Source organism: Condylura cristata, unplaced genomic scaffold (genome assembly GCF_000260355.1).
Source record: "Condylura cristata isolate star-nosed mole 26May11 unplaced genomic scaffold, ConCri1.0 scaffold00033, whole genome shotgun sequence".
Classification (NCBI taxonomy): domain Eukaryota; kingdom Metazoa; phylum Chordata; class Mammalia; order Eulipotyphla; family Talpidae; genus Condylura; species Condylura cristata.
This window is the reverse complement of record NW_004567134.1, coordinates 17,652,229-17,665,394: the sequence shown is the minus strand read 5'-3', so window position 1 is coordinate 17,665,394 and position 13,166 is coordinate 17,652,229. Positions and strand designations below refer to the sequence as shown.

The 13,166-nt window shown below is 51.2% G+C and overlaps 1 protein-coding gene across 7 annotated transcripts in view; it reads left to right on the top strand.

Moving 5' to 3' along the window:
* Positions 1-13,166, top strand: part of GRM7 (glutamate receptor, metabotropic 7) — a 464,393-nt gene that overhangs the window by 241,178 nt on the left and 210,049 nt on the right. The gene's annotated exons all lie outside the window — the stretch shown is intronic.

Genomic DNA, 13,166 nt, shown 5'->3' with positions numbered 1-13,166 from the left:
ATTTATCCCCCAATGTCCCAGAATTCCTGCTAGCTCCGCCTTTGGGTCCTCGCAGTTTTCTCCCGGGGGCTGCTGGGAGTTGTAGTTTCCAATCCCTGGAGCAGGGGGTGGGGCCCACAGACTCTGCAGAGTTCCTCAGGACAGCCTTCCCCTTAACAGGGCCACCTCCTAGTCCCTGGGCCAGCCACCCCACCCACAGTGCTGCGCCATCCAGAGACTCACACTTCCTCCGTGCTAATGAGAATTGTCCCTGTCTGCCAATGATTTGCTCCATGCCAGTCTTCCCGCACTTTTACCCAGTTTTTTTTTTTTTCTTGGCACTTGATTATGGAAGAATATTTATCTTTTGCCACCAACATGAATGACAGCATATCTAGAGAATGAATTTTTGAACCACACGTTCTCTGCACATGATTTCGTGCACATGTCACACAAACATTGGGGAGAAAACAGCCTATTTCCCCTGTGCTATCTTTTCATTTAGATATTTGTTCTTGAAATGTATCGGTTGGGTAAATTGGATATGTGAGATATTTTTGCTGTTAATCTTGCTAATTAACTGGTAAGCTCTTCCCATGATACTCAGCATTTTTTTGTGTGTGCGTAAGACTGTATGTAGGTTCCTTTTTTCTACCTTGGTCTTTGAAGGTCAATCATTGCCTCCTCCAGACTGTAACTGTTATTTCATTGGTGGTGTTGGAACCTTCTCCCAGCCCCTCAATCCCTTTACCCCCTCAGTGCCAAAAGAGCCCTGAAGCTTCCAGCCTGTATCACAGACATGCTGGGTTTTTGTTCATTGCTTTCTTTCTTTTAGTTCCTCACTAGTATTTATAGATTTTTTCTTTTTTAAAAAAGATTTTATTTATTTATGCATACAAAACTGGGGTGCAGGCCAGAGGTGCAGGGGCGGTGAGAGGATTCACCAGAAACAGAGCGGGGAGCAGAACAGGCAGGTGGATGAAGTCCACGGCTGAGGGGAGCAGCGGGGAGACAGGAGGGGTCTGCCGCGCCATGTGGTCACCTCCGGGATGGGGATCGAACTCGCACTGAAGCGGCCGCGGCTTGGCTCAGCTTCACAGTGCAGCGCTCCAACCTGTGCCACCAAAAAGGGCCCTGTGGATTTTTTTTCTAGCCCATCTTTCATTTCATGTTCTTATATCTGATTTTCTCGCAATCACAAAGTACAGATTCTAATATTTCCTCCATAAAGAATTTTTATTTTGAAGATAAACTCTTCTTCTTGAGTTATGTTTTTCTCCTTTGTATGGAAAATTCTCATGATTTACTTTGGATATTTTCTGTTTATTCATCCCACTTGGGGAAATCAATTCTGCTATAATACTTCTTGTAACTCCGGAAAGAACATTCTTTTTCTTCTACTGTTGTCCACAAGGATGCCTTGGAATTTTCATGTGAATCGTAATCTGGAGAACTGGATAAATAGAATATATCATTTTAGAGCTTTTCCGGTTGGAATTCAGTGAAGCGACAATTAAAGTTTGCTATGCAGAGGAAATTGAGTTCTCCTTGCTTTCCTCATTGTGTTGGTGAAACTGCTCTATCAATTTTTGTTCTTTTAACTGGTCTCCGTTTCTTTTATACAGTACAGCAGTCCATGATTGCTTTCCTGTTGCCTTTGTCTGTGGACTTAAGGATCATTCCAAAATCTATTGACTATCTCTTTGATGCCTCTGTGCCCTTGATCATCCCCAGGAAATGGTATCCAAAAGCTATTGTTCTTGAATAGGAGATAGAGTTCCAAAATAGTTGTCCCTGTGATCGTAAAGCTAACCCTGCGATCCACTGCTTTCTTTTCTATTGAAGGAGTGTAAGAGAAAGGAAGCATGGGAAAGGGTATTCATAGAGAAAATTGTGTTTTCTCCAACGTGTTCTCTGAGCCACCACTCCGAGCAAAGCACCCCAAGCTCACAACTAGATGTGGTCCACACCTTTACCTCAGCCATCATGGAGGACCTTTCTTTATATTCCTGGCATCATTTTTGTAGTCTTGACAGTCTGTAGACCTGTATTTTGGGTAACATGTGGGGGGCAGAAAGGGCAAGCAGGAACGGGGCCTCTGTGTCTCGGTCGTCATCCACTCCGGGTACCAAAGCCTGAATGTGCCCCACAGCAGTCGTGCTCACTGTGTCCCCTGTGTCATGCCTAGCGTGTTCAAATGGGGTGCTAAAGCTTGTTGATGTCATATTTTATTCGGGTAACTCTAGCTTTAGGGCTACTTAATGTAGTATTTAGTTCATTTTTGCATGAGACTAAATGATTTCCTTGCTGAATCTCATTCTAGTTGTCGACTGTCTTGGCTGTTAGAGAAAATATTGGAGCTAGGGTTTGCATAGAAGTCCTTCACTTGGCTTCTTCATTCATATGTATTTCTAGAAAGAGTAGGATGGAAGCAGTACAGAGTATGAACTTCTCTTCAAATCCTCCACTCGTACTTTTCAAATTCCTTTTCGAAAGATTTAAAACAATTTACAACTTTCTAAATAATATGTAACTCAAAACATTTCTACTTACACTTAACACCATTGGGTATAATGTGTTTTTTATCTTAAATTACTTGATTAGCTAAAAACAGACACAGCCAAGTTGCCAAGGTGATTGTTTCCTTAGCATATGATGAGTTTTCTTGTTTCTTAATCTATACAGGATGTTTCTGAAGAATTAACACATACATTGCCTTATCTCATGTAGAAGCTATTGATGCCACGCAAACAATTTTGGGGAAATGCTAAATGACTGAAAATCAAACATTATTCTGCAAGCGGTATCTGGAACATCAACCTCATCTGATAATCTACTTGTAATGACTGTAGCTGGGTCTCTGGAACAGCAAATGCAGGTGTAAACAGCTCAGGTTTACATCATGGCCTCTTTTTGATGGCCTTTTTTCATTTTCTTTTTTTAAAATAAGGGGTATCATTGCCTTCTATCAGAAGGTATTCTCAATTCCCATTTCAAGAAAACACTTTCATGTAACAAATATTTATTGCGTATGAGCTTATGGATATTCGTCACCTTCATCAAAACATAGAACAGGGGCTTTAGAGCAGGGGTGTTCATTCCTATTGCTATGTCACAAATCACTGTGGAGCACGTCTTCATTATCTCACAGTCACCCGGGATCAGTGGGGAGCAGTCGGCCACCATGTGGGCCGACTGGGCCTCGGTGACATGTCCCTGGGAGAGCGCACTCTTCTGGTCCAGTGAGGTTGTGGGCTGGGTCCGTTTCTCATGGCTCTCTCCCGGAGAGCCTCCATCTCTTCCTGGCTGTCCTGGAGATCACTCAAGGCCTGTGCAGAGGACCCCTGTCCTCTTGAGGTTGCATTTCAAGACTGGTAGAGGAGGCTCCTGTTCCAGTTAGCTAAGAGGGAGCCCAGTGCAGGTCCGCCTCGTCATGGCGCCCTAGCATGTAAACTTTCCATATTCTGCTGGTGACAACCCAGGCATGGGATCTACTGGCACTGGGGGGAGGGAGTGATCCAAGACCGGGGTCACCTGGTCAGCTTAGGGTTTGTCTGCCATGGGGGTAATCAGAAAAGACAGGATTTCCTATTTGACACTGGATGCAACACGCTTCCTGCCCTGCTCATTATGTTCAGTTGATCCCCTCATTTATCCTCTGCGTTATTGTGAAAGTCCTTGTGCTGTTCCATAGACTCGAGTCTGTTCCAAGGGAATTTGCATGATAATAAAACTCTATTTTAAGGGTCTTTATTATTTCATCACAAACATTGGTTTCAGGACCAAACCATACAAAGCCTAAGAGTGGCACTGCTCTGATTTGCTCCCATAAATAAATTTCACTTACCATTAAGCATATTCAGAGGGCATTCTCAAGGGCATTCTGATTTAGCTAAGACTTGCTGGAGGATAGGGAATTACCTAGAGATTAGACAAAAATAGACTCCAAGTGAACACTGGGCTATAATTTTTATTTAAATTACCTTAATATTAATTAATGTTTCTCTTGCAATAGTCTGTAACTGTGGATGTTTTACTTAGTCATATATTAATCATTTTCTATATTAGTTACATTAATCATTTTCTATTAATCATTTCTATATTAGCTATACTTTCTTTTTGGATTTTTTTTCCCCATTTGTAATCTTACCATTTGTGTAAACCCACGGGAAATCAGTGACTCAATTCATCTAAATCGACGGTCCATAGGTCAGGCATTTAGAAAATAAAGTCAGTCATTTATTCGAAATTAATTGAGCTACTTTGTACAGTACGCTTACTAGAGTTCTAGAAGATGTTCTCATAGCATTACCTCTGGGGAGCATTTACAGTGTAAAGACCCTGCCTTAACCTCTCAGATGTTAATTTATCTTATCCTCACACCAACACCGTAAGGTATACCTTTTTATTATTTTCTGGTTATAGATGAAAAATGGAGGCAGAGTCAAGAGACATGTCCAATCTTACATCTAGAAATGCCAGGATTTGGATTCAAATCCAATACTATGAGTAGTTTCCCTGAATCTATTTGGCATAGAACATTGTGTAAACTTAAGGTGTACGGTGCCTTTGACACCTCATATTTTAATATGATTCTCTTAGCCGCGAGACTTACTGAATTCCACGTTTATATTATAATGTCGCCCTTCATTACATGTGTTCAATTTCTATGACTTATTTACCCCTCGTTAGCTATCTGAAGATTTTGTTGAGCCACCTGGAATCCACCATGCAGATCCTGGTCATTGAGCCATTATCTTGTTCCGAACAGGCATTTGACAGTGTCGAGACTCGAGTTTAAATAGTGTACAAAACACTTGAAGAGTAGGTACATCTTGGTGGGAAGTACTCTCCGGACAAGGAGAACAGCAGGAGAGACAGAAAGCCAAGGAGCTTCTTCCTTTCCCCAACGTGGCTCGCTCTAGATGCAGGTGCTTTCTGGCTGGCGTGTCTGTTGCTTCTTTTTGCTTCTAGTCTTTATGGATCAGGAAGTCCTCTCTTCTACTTGAAACTTTATGGAGAAAAGAGGTTGTCTACTCACGCTGCACAGCTGTATTACCACAGTGTGCTAGAACAGAAACACTATTTTATACCCAGACTTAGAAGGAATAAAGTAGAAAAGGCAACGTCAAGTTGCTCACTGTGGTTGAAGGAGTTTGTCTCTTAAGAGCTGGGTTGCCACACCATCCTCAAGGGCCAGGGGTTGCTGATCACCAGAAAGTTCCTTGAGTTGTGCTTGACTGATTCATTGCGTGCCAGGGTCTCTTCCTCATGGCTCAGCTCTGAGAGAGGGTTTTATCTGTGGTAAGAGTGACATTTGGTGTGATTTTGATTGTAGTTTGCAAATGTCCAATGTTTTCCTGAAACCACTGAAACAGTTTGGAAGGGGAGGAGAAGCTCGGATAGATATGTTAGCGATGAGGCAGAGTGTTAGAGACAGTTTCTAGGGATGTTGTTTGTATAAGATTAGTTTTTTTTCCCCCCCCCAAACAGCATGTGTGAATTGACGATGATCTGAAAATGCTTAAAATCTGATGTGTTAAGAAAATCTTGCAAACAGCATTAAGCATGCCGCAGGGAAGAAATAATGGAGCAGACCAAGGAAGAAAAAGTAGGAGCCATTCTGGGAAGCAGCTCTTGCCTAAGACTCTGTGTATTTATGGTTTTTGTAGTAGGGGATCATGACATAGACCATCACCACCTAATTGGACCCCCAAAACTTGCATCCACGCCCGCCCATCCATTCACTTCCTCACGGGAGCCCTGGAAAGCGGCCTTGCCAGCAGGCTTAAAGCGCACACGCTCACATGTGTGTGCTGGGGTGTCTTCTGGGGAGAGAGTAGGGTAGGGAAGACAGCGGAAGAGGGAGGGTCTCTTCAGCAGCACTGCACAAGAAAAGACTAGAAGGCATCCCTCCCTGCCCACCTCTGAAGTGAGCGGGCCTGAAACGGTCATCGGGCGTGGGAGCTGATGATTCTCAAACCCACATTGTGTTCCACTGCGCACACAATTCAGCCCAAGAACGTGACCTGCCAAAGGTCTTGCAAAGCAATGAGCTCAACACCCTCAACTCTTGCCTGCTACTGCCTGTCACTTAAAGGCGTTTCTGCAGCGTTTCAGCAAATTGATCATCCCCAACATATGAGCAGATGGCATCCAAGCCATTTTTGTCGGAAATCATTTCTTTTAACTGGAATGCATTTTTATTTTTTTACAGAATACTTTCCGTATAGGTCACGTTCCAGGTGAGCTAGCCAGGTCCTGGGTGGGGACCTGGCCCATTGATAGGGACGAGTCACTGGGGAGCACCTGCAGCTGGTGTCTCTGGGCGCTTGCCACGTGGGGGCGCGGCGCAGAGGCCTCCCAAGCTTGACGAATGAGGTGGATGTGATGTATAGCGACTCCTGAGGGAGTGAAGGCACTGAGCGTCCGAGGCCCCTGCCAGGCCCCGCGAGTAGCCAGAAGCAGATCTGGCTCGAACCTGCGGTCCTGTTCCAAATCGCCCTCCGGGCTTCAGTTCAGTGACAGGGCTTCAGTTCAGCACCGGTCACCTCCTGGTTTCTGCAGGACAGTGCCCCAGGGGCTGAGCACCTGGAGCTGCTGCTGGGGAGATGTACATGGCCAGTAGCCACCGTGCTGGCAAAGTGCATTAACAATGGTCAAGTCAGTAACAGATGAGTGATTCACTCTGCGAGGAGGCAGGATGCTCTGCAGGTGTCGTAACACGTGAAATGGCCTGTGGTGCATGCGCAGGAGCCTCTAGAGGTGAGCGGTGGGGCATTACAGAGGGAGAAGGCAACAGCCACCTGCCATCCAAGGCAAGCAGCTCTCCTGTGTTCCAGAAGATTCACTCCGGTATCTTTTCTCACTTAGATGGTATAAAAAAAAAAAAATCAAATTTGCAGGGTTGGCTCTGGGTTGAATCAAAATATTGGTCAGTTTTCCGCAGAAAGTAGGTCACCACGTAAAGGCCGGGGAGCTCTCCTTACTGTTTTTAATGTTCTTGTTCTCAAATGTTACTGATTTGCTGCTTGCATAACTGTATAATTTGGGGGATGCGGCTTCCCCCCCATCATGTGCAGCTCTCTGCCGCCCATGCCCAAGCCCCTCTGCCTTCTCCATATCCCCCCAGTAACCAGCAGATTTTCCATAGTCCAAAATTTACTTTTGCTATGTTTTGCCAGTTTGTTGGAACAGCAGAATGAAACCATCCAGTACCTGTTTTTCACTTTGTGACTGCTTTCACTTAGCACAGTCTTAAGATTCATTTTTGTTCCCAAAGGGATAATTTGATCTTTTTGAGAGCTGCATAGTATTCCACCACATATCCTGAGCACAATTTCTGTATCTGTTTCTCTATCAGTGACCATTTGGGTTGAATGCATGGGTATGGGAGCACAATGATGTTCTTTGCAACCACAAGATTTCTGAAAGAAGCATTTCAGGTTCAGAGGACCATGGAGAAGAAGGCACAGAGAGCCCCCATCTCTACCCTCCCTCCTCATATGCATGGCCTCCCCATGACCCATGACCCCACCAGAGAGTTGCATTGTTAGCAATCATTACCCATGTCCCAGAGCTTTCACTGGGGCTCCCCACTGGGGTTGCGCCTTCTCGGCGTTGCACATGTGTGTAATGACAGGTCCCTGTCGCTAGAGATGAAGCTTCCACCAAGGAGCTTGGGATGGAGGTGTAGGAGGACCTGAACTTGTGTCTTCCCTCTGCCCACCTTGACTCCCCGGTGGGCCAGGCCAGGTGAACTAGATCTGTATGGAAGAGCAAGCAGGGTAGGGAGAGAGATGTGGACATGGAGGACGGCGACTCCGGCCTTTTGTGTGGCAGGGACACCGGTCAGTCAAGATCGTCTTGAATGTGTCCCCAGCCCTGACAGATCCTTGAGGGGCTCTTGCAGTTTGTCAGGAAAGGTTAATCACCAGATGGAGCACTCCCTGAGTGCCAAGCTCAGTGCCCTGGAAGCTTCAACTCGGTGGATCCACTCATCACCCGGATCACAGCAGCCACTATCGTTAGCAACATCTGACAGTGAAGATGTGCAAGCCCCAGAGGAGAGCCCAGGCCGCCTGGGGGAGGGCTCCAGGCCTCCTGCCCTCACCTCACCCACGTCTGGCAGCTCCTTGAGTCTTCAGACCAGAGTGCAGTGTGAGGCCGGTGGCTCCTGCAGCACCTGCTTGGGCCACACAGTCGTCGAGAACCTGACCACGGTGACATTAAAATGATTGTTTGCATTGAGTGAGTAGGATGCTGCTACCAAGTCTGGGTTTGGACCGGATATCAAAGGACTTTTCCTTGCCTTAAAGACTGTTTACGGTTCTTGAGGTAGAAAATAGAATGTGCATGGCCTAGTTTGGAGTCCTGGCAAACTCTGCAACAGAAGCAACAGAATTACATTGTGAATCGAGAAAGGCCAATTCATTTAATCTGCTTATTGCAGCTTTCCCAGATACGATCTGCGAGAAGGCTCCCAAGTCCTCCTCACCACTGGCAAGTTCTTCCAAATGGGCGTGTCGATTAATTATGATCCTTTCACTGATTAAACGTCAGCGACTAATCCCCTAATAGCGTGAGGGATAACCACTGTAATTGCTGGGGACGGGAGGATCCAGACGTGGGAGTAACATGAAGTCATGATCACGGTATCAGATTGTACCGAGGACTGTAGCGCGGTTCCTTGAAGTCTTACAGCTTATTTAACCCGAACGGGGAGACTTAAAAGATGATAATAGTTATTTTTGTAATTGCACCAAGGGTGGGTCATGGAGCTTGGCATTTACTGAACCCACTTCGGGAGACACGGCAGGGCACGGGGGCAGGTGTCACAGGACTGGGGGGCTCATGTCTTTTTCACACAGCTGTGGCTTGGACGTGGGTCAGAAGCGCCCTCCTACAAAGTGACTCCAAACAGCAGTGCCTGAGCCCAACCGCTGGCTTCCCCCAGGGCCTCCGGGCTGGACAGGAGACCCTGCTCTCACTCCTCCCCAACCTTCTAACGCCCTGGTCAGCAGCCTCTCCTCGGAGTGACCAGCTGCTCTTTTCTTAAAGGCCTCCTCCGGGAATTAGTCGCCATGCCCGGGAGCAGGCCCAAGCCTTTCAGACAGCTTGGAGCATTCTAAAGTTTTCATCCTGCAGCTCTTGGTCCAACTTAGTGACCCCCACGCTTGGTTAAATGATTTTAACCAGGCCATAAAGTTTGCAATATAAAGAACTCTCAGCTCCAAGAAAAAGCATTCTTAGGCAACATGGAATGGAGCTGAAGGTGAAAGATGCATCTCCCCGAGAGAAGCGTTGCTGCAGAAACACGGAGCGAGCAGTCACCGCCGGGAATGACGGCCAGGTGTGGCTTCCTTGGGCCTCCAGGGGCCCCGGCAGGCGCCATCCGGCCCCTCGCGCTGGTCACTGCTGGGGAGGAGGGCGCGGGTCTGCCCGTGCAGCAGCGGGGGGGTGGCCTCCCCCTTGGCGTCGCCCCGCCTCCGGGACCACATTCCTGTGGGCGTGGCCAGAGGGTGCTGCCAGCGCTGAGACGCGGCTGAGGTGCCGCGAACACTCAGCTCTTGACGCAGCGAATGGCCCTGCGGGCGCGTGTCCGGCGTCCGTCTAAGGGCTGAGCCTGCGGAGGGCGCGGCCGCGGGTCCCAGCGCACTTTCTGCGGGCTGCGTTTGTCCACGTTCGTTTGGGCAGCACAAACGGAGAATAGTTTGGGGAGTTTGCCGTTCGTTTTCCAAAGACGGTGACGTTGTAAGACCCTCTTTACGGATAGAAAATTGAATACGGTGGTCAAGCAAGGAACAGACGGCTGACTGCTTTCCAGAAGGTGCGCTGCGTAAGACATGGCACTTGGGCGCCTCCCCGGGGGCGCAGCGGATCAGAGCACGGCACTGAGAAGCTAGAGCCACTTCAGCATGAGTTCGATCCCTGCCCTGTAGGGGACCCACAGGGCTCGGCAGACCTCTCCTGACCCGCCCGCTGCTCCCCTCAGCAGTGGACTTCATCAGTCAGCCTGTTCTGCTCCCCACTCTCTCTGGTGAATCCTCTCACCCTCCGCATCTCTGGCCTGTGCCCCAGCTCTGTATGCATGAAAAATAAATCTTTAAAAAAGAGAGAGAGAGAAACAGCGCTTGGCTTTACTGGTTCATATTCTTGCTCGGTACCAGATCAAAAGCTCCTTCCTTAAGGTCAGGACTGTGCTTTTCTTTCACCCAGTTGGACAGCTCTTTGTTGCAGTAATGAGCCTGAACTCTTTACACCATTTATTTATAACTCCCCACCGTAGACTCACTCAATACCTACTTATTATAACAGGACCTTTCTCGTTACAATAAAATCTCCAGTCTTGAAATCAGAAAATTAGGTCTCAAAGCTCTTCACCTTGGACCTAGGCTGCCTTGTGAGTTCTCACTAATCAAGCAGACACAAGCCCATGGGCGGGGTCCCGGACAGCGGCACACAGCCCTTCATGCTCCCTCCGCACCCCGCAATTCCCTGCTCCCCTAAGTCGCATTTTTGAGCCCCGGGTCTCTGGCCGAGGCCTCGCTGTGCCCTGTGTGCTGTGGAGGCGCTGGCTTCCCTGGTGTCCCTGACGCCATCTGTTTATCTGAGTGGCCTGGCTGCCACCGCCCTTGGCTTTACAGCCCCGAGGAGCGCGCTGGGCTCGGCACGACGCTCCTGGATTGCTGGGTGTCGCCCGCAGCCCTCGCGGACGCGACAGGGCACGGACGCCCACGTGCGGGTGGACGCTGAGGCCGCAGCAGACCCTGCAGGGCCAGCGGTGCCGCCTTCCTCGCCGCCGCGTGTTTGTAACAACCTCTGTTTTAGCACGTCGCGGAAAGATGCAAATGCACTCACTTCCCAACAGAAACATCCTGTTTCTGAGTTGCCCACTCAGCCTGAGTAGTCATCTTCTCGGAACGCGTCACGAAAAATACAATATACATATAATTTGCTCCTCACCCAGAATTAAGTCTCCCCAGAGCTTACTTTTTCTTTGAAAATATACAACCTGTGAAGAAAACGTCTGATCGCATCACAGTGTGTGGATCAGGTCAACACAGCAAGGCGCAGAGGATGTGCCAAGTTTCTAGAGCGCTTCGACACTTGCTCCTGTCTTATTGTCAGAGCAAGTGTGAAAAGCACCCTTGCTTCTCCCTTTCTAAAAGAGGACGTGCAGGGCTGTGGCTGTCATCTTCCGTGTCCTCTGCCACCCAGCCCAGCGAGACTCGGGAGCCGCTCTCGCCCGAGGTAGCCTCTTCCCTCTGCTGGCACGCGGGCTGCCGAGGCTTGCTCTGCCCTTTGAGATGTGGAAATAGCGCGCTGGTCTCCAGTCCCGCTCCCAGGAAGCTCTGCTGCGGCCCGTGGACCCCGCCCCCGGGGCCTGACAACAACCCAGGGGAGCAGGGGGGTGACTGGAGATCCAGGGCTGGTCACTCCCCCTGACCTGGCCAAGAGCCGGCCAGGCGCTGACACCGACGTGACAACTTGCTCAAACACCCTGCTCCAGCCTCTGACCCAGCTACCACAGACTGAAGAGAGCCCAGAGCTGGGCGGTCCCAGCCCCGGTGGCAGAACACACCCTGGCTCCTGAGCAGGGAGAAAGGTGCGTGGGGGGTGGTTCCCGCAGCCCAAGTTCTCCGCAGGAGGGTCCTCGGCCGCGACGGGCGGGCCTCCTGCGGGCTCCTGGGCACAGACACTGTTCGCACGAGAAGGAGCCGCCTGGAGCTGCGTCTCGAGGCCCGGCCGGGAGGGCTCTGGCCTGCATTCAGGGGCAGACACCCCCGCTCCGGGCCGCCCGCTCGCACAGGCGCCCTCGGCGTCGACGCTGTCACAGGGAGTTTGCACAGCTGCCCGGCCCCGGGACTGCCCCTCCGACCCTTTGCGGGCGTATTTTGGGCTTTCCCGGGGCTCGCTGCATCGCAGCTGGGCGGCCTCTCCACGAGCCAGGCGCGTGCAGGGTGGCGCGGCCTTCACATCCGTGTTTGTGAAAACAGCAGTGCGCAGCTAGGCCCAGGGCCTGGGAGAGAGGCGTGTTCGCTGGGCACGGGCACCTTTGATGTCGCAGTGTGCGGGCTCACGGGCTGTAGAAAGCTGCGGCGTGGCTGCCGTTGACCGCAAGGGGCTATGCAGAGAACGAGCGGGGTTGAGCCACGCACTGCACCCGCCCCGGCCGCGCATCAGGCAGCACCCGCTGGCAAAGAGACGGGAGTCTCGCGGCAGGCGACAAGACGCAGGAGGCTGCTCAAGGGCCAGACCCGGCCTTTCATGGGCCAGCTGGTCACACAGCGTTAGTCTTCGGAGGAGGTGGATAAAGGGAGGGAGAAGCAGAAGCAGGGGAGGGTGGAGCTGCTCACCCGCCGCGAGCGTGGCATGTAGCACCAGCCCCGACGCCCCCGTCAGGGGTTCAGGCTCATCACAGGCCCCACGGGTCGGCTGCTGGGCTCCTTCGCTGTAGGTCGGTCAACGGCCCCCCGGGCGCTCCCGGTCTCAGCCCGTGATGCAGACCGGGGCACGCAGCCTCATGCTTGTAGGGTTGGGCCCTTGTGACCCGGCGGTTCTGAGCTTGCTTGGGGATTCAGAACTGGACGTAAGAAAATGGAGGCGGACCGGCCGCTTCGGGCCGGCAGCCCACAAGTCCCGAGAGGCAGCTGCTGGCCTCTGCCCTGGCTGGGCCCCGCCCGGCTGGGCTCCCCGCCACTCGCACGCGCGCTCCGAGCCTCTGAACGCTGCCGCGGCTGTGACATGCCCCCAGACACTGCAGGAGGGCGTGCGTCTGCGCACGGTCTGTGGCCGCCAAGAGTGGCTGTGTCTGTGGGAAGACACGCCGTGGCCTTGCAGCGCGCGGTGATGCTCGCCCCACGCAGGGCTGAGGGCGGCGGCTGGGGGTCCGGCCTGTGGGGCCACAAGTCCCGAGAGGCAGCTGCTGGCCTCTGCCATGGCTGGGCCCCGCCCGGCTGGGCTCCCCGCCACTCGCACGCGCGCTCCGAGCCTCTGAACGCTGCCGCGGCTGTGACATGCCCCCAGACACACTGCAGGAGGGCGTGCGTCTGCGCACGGTCTGTGGCCGCCAAGAGTGGCTGTGTCTGTGGGAAGACACGCCGTGGCCTTGCAGCGCGCGATGATGCTCGCCCCACGCAGGGCTGAGGGCGGCGGCTGGGGGTCCGGCCTGTGGGGCCGTAGCC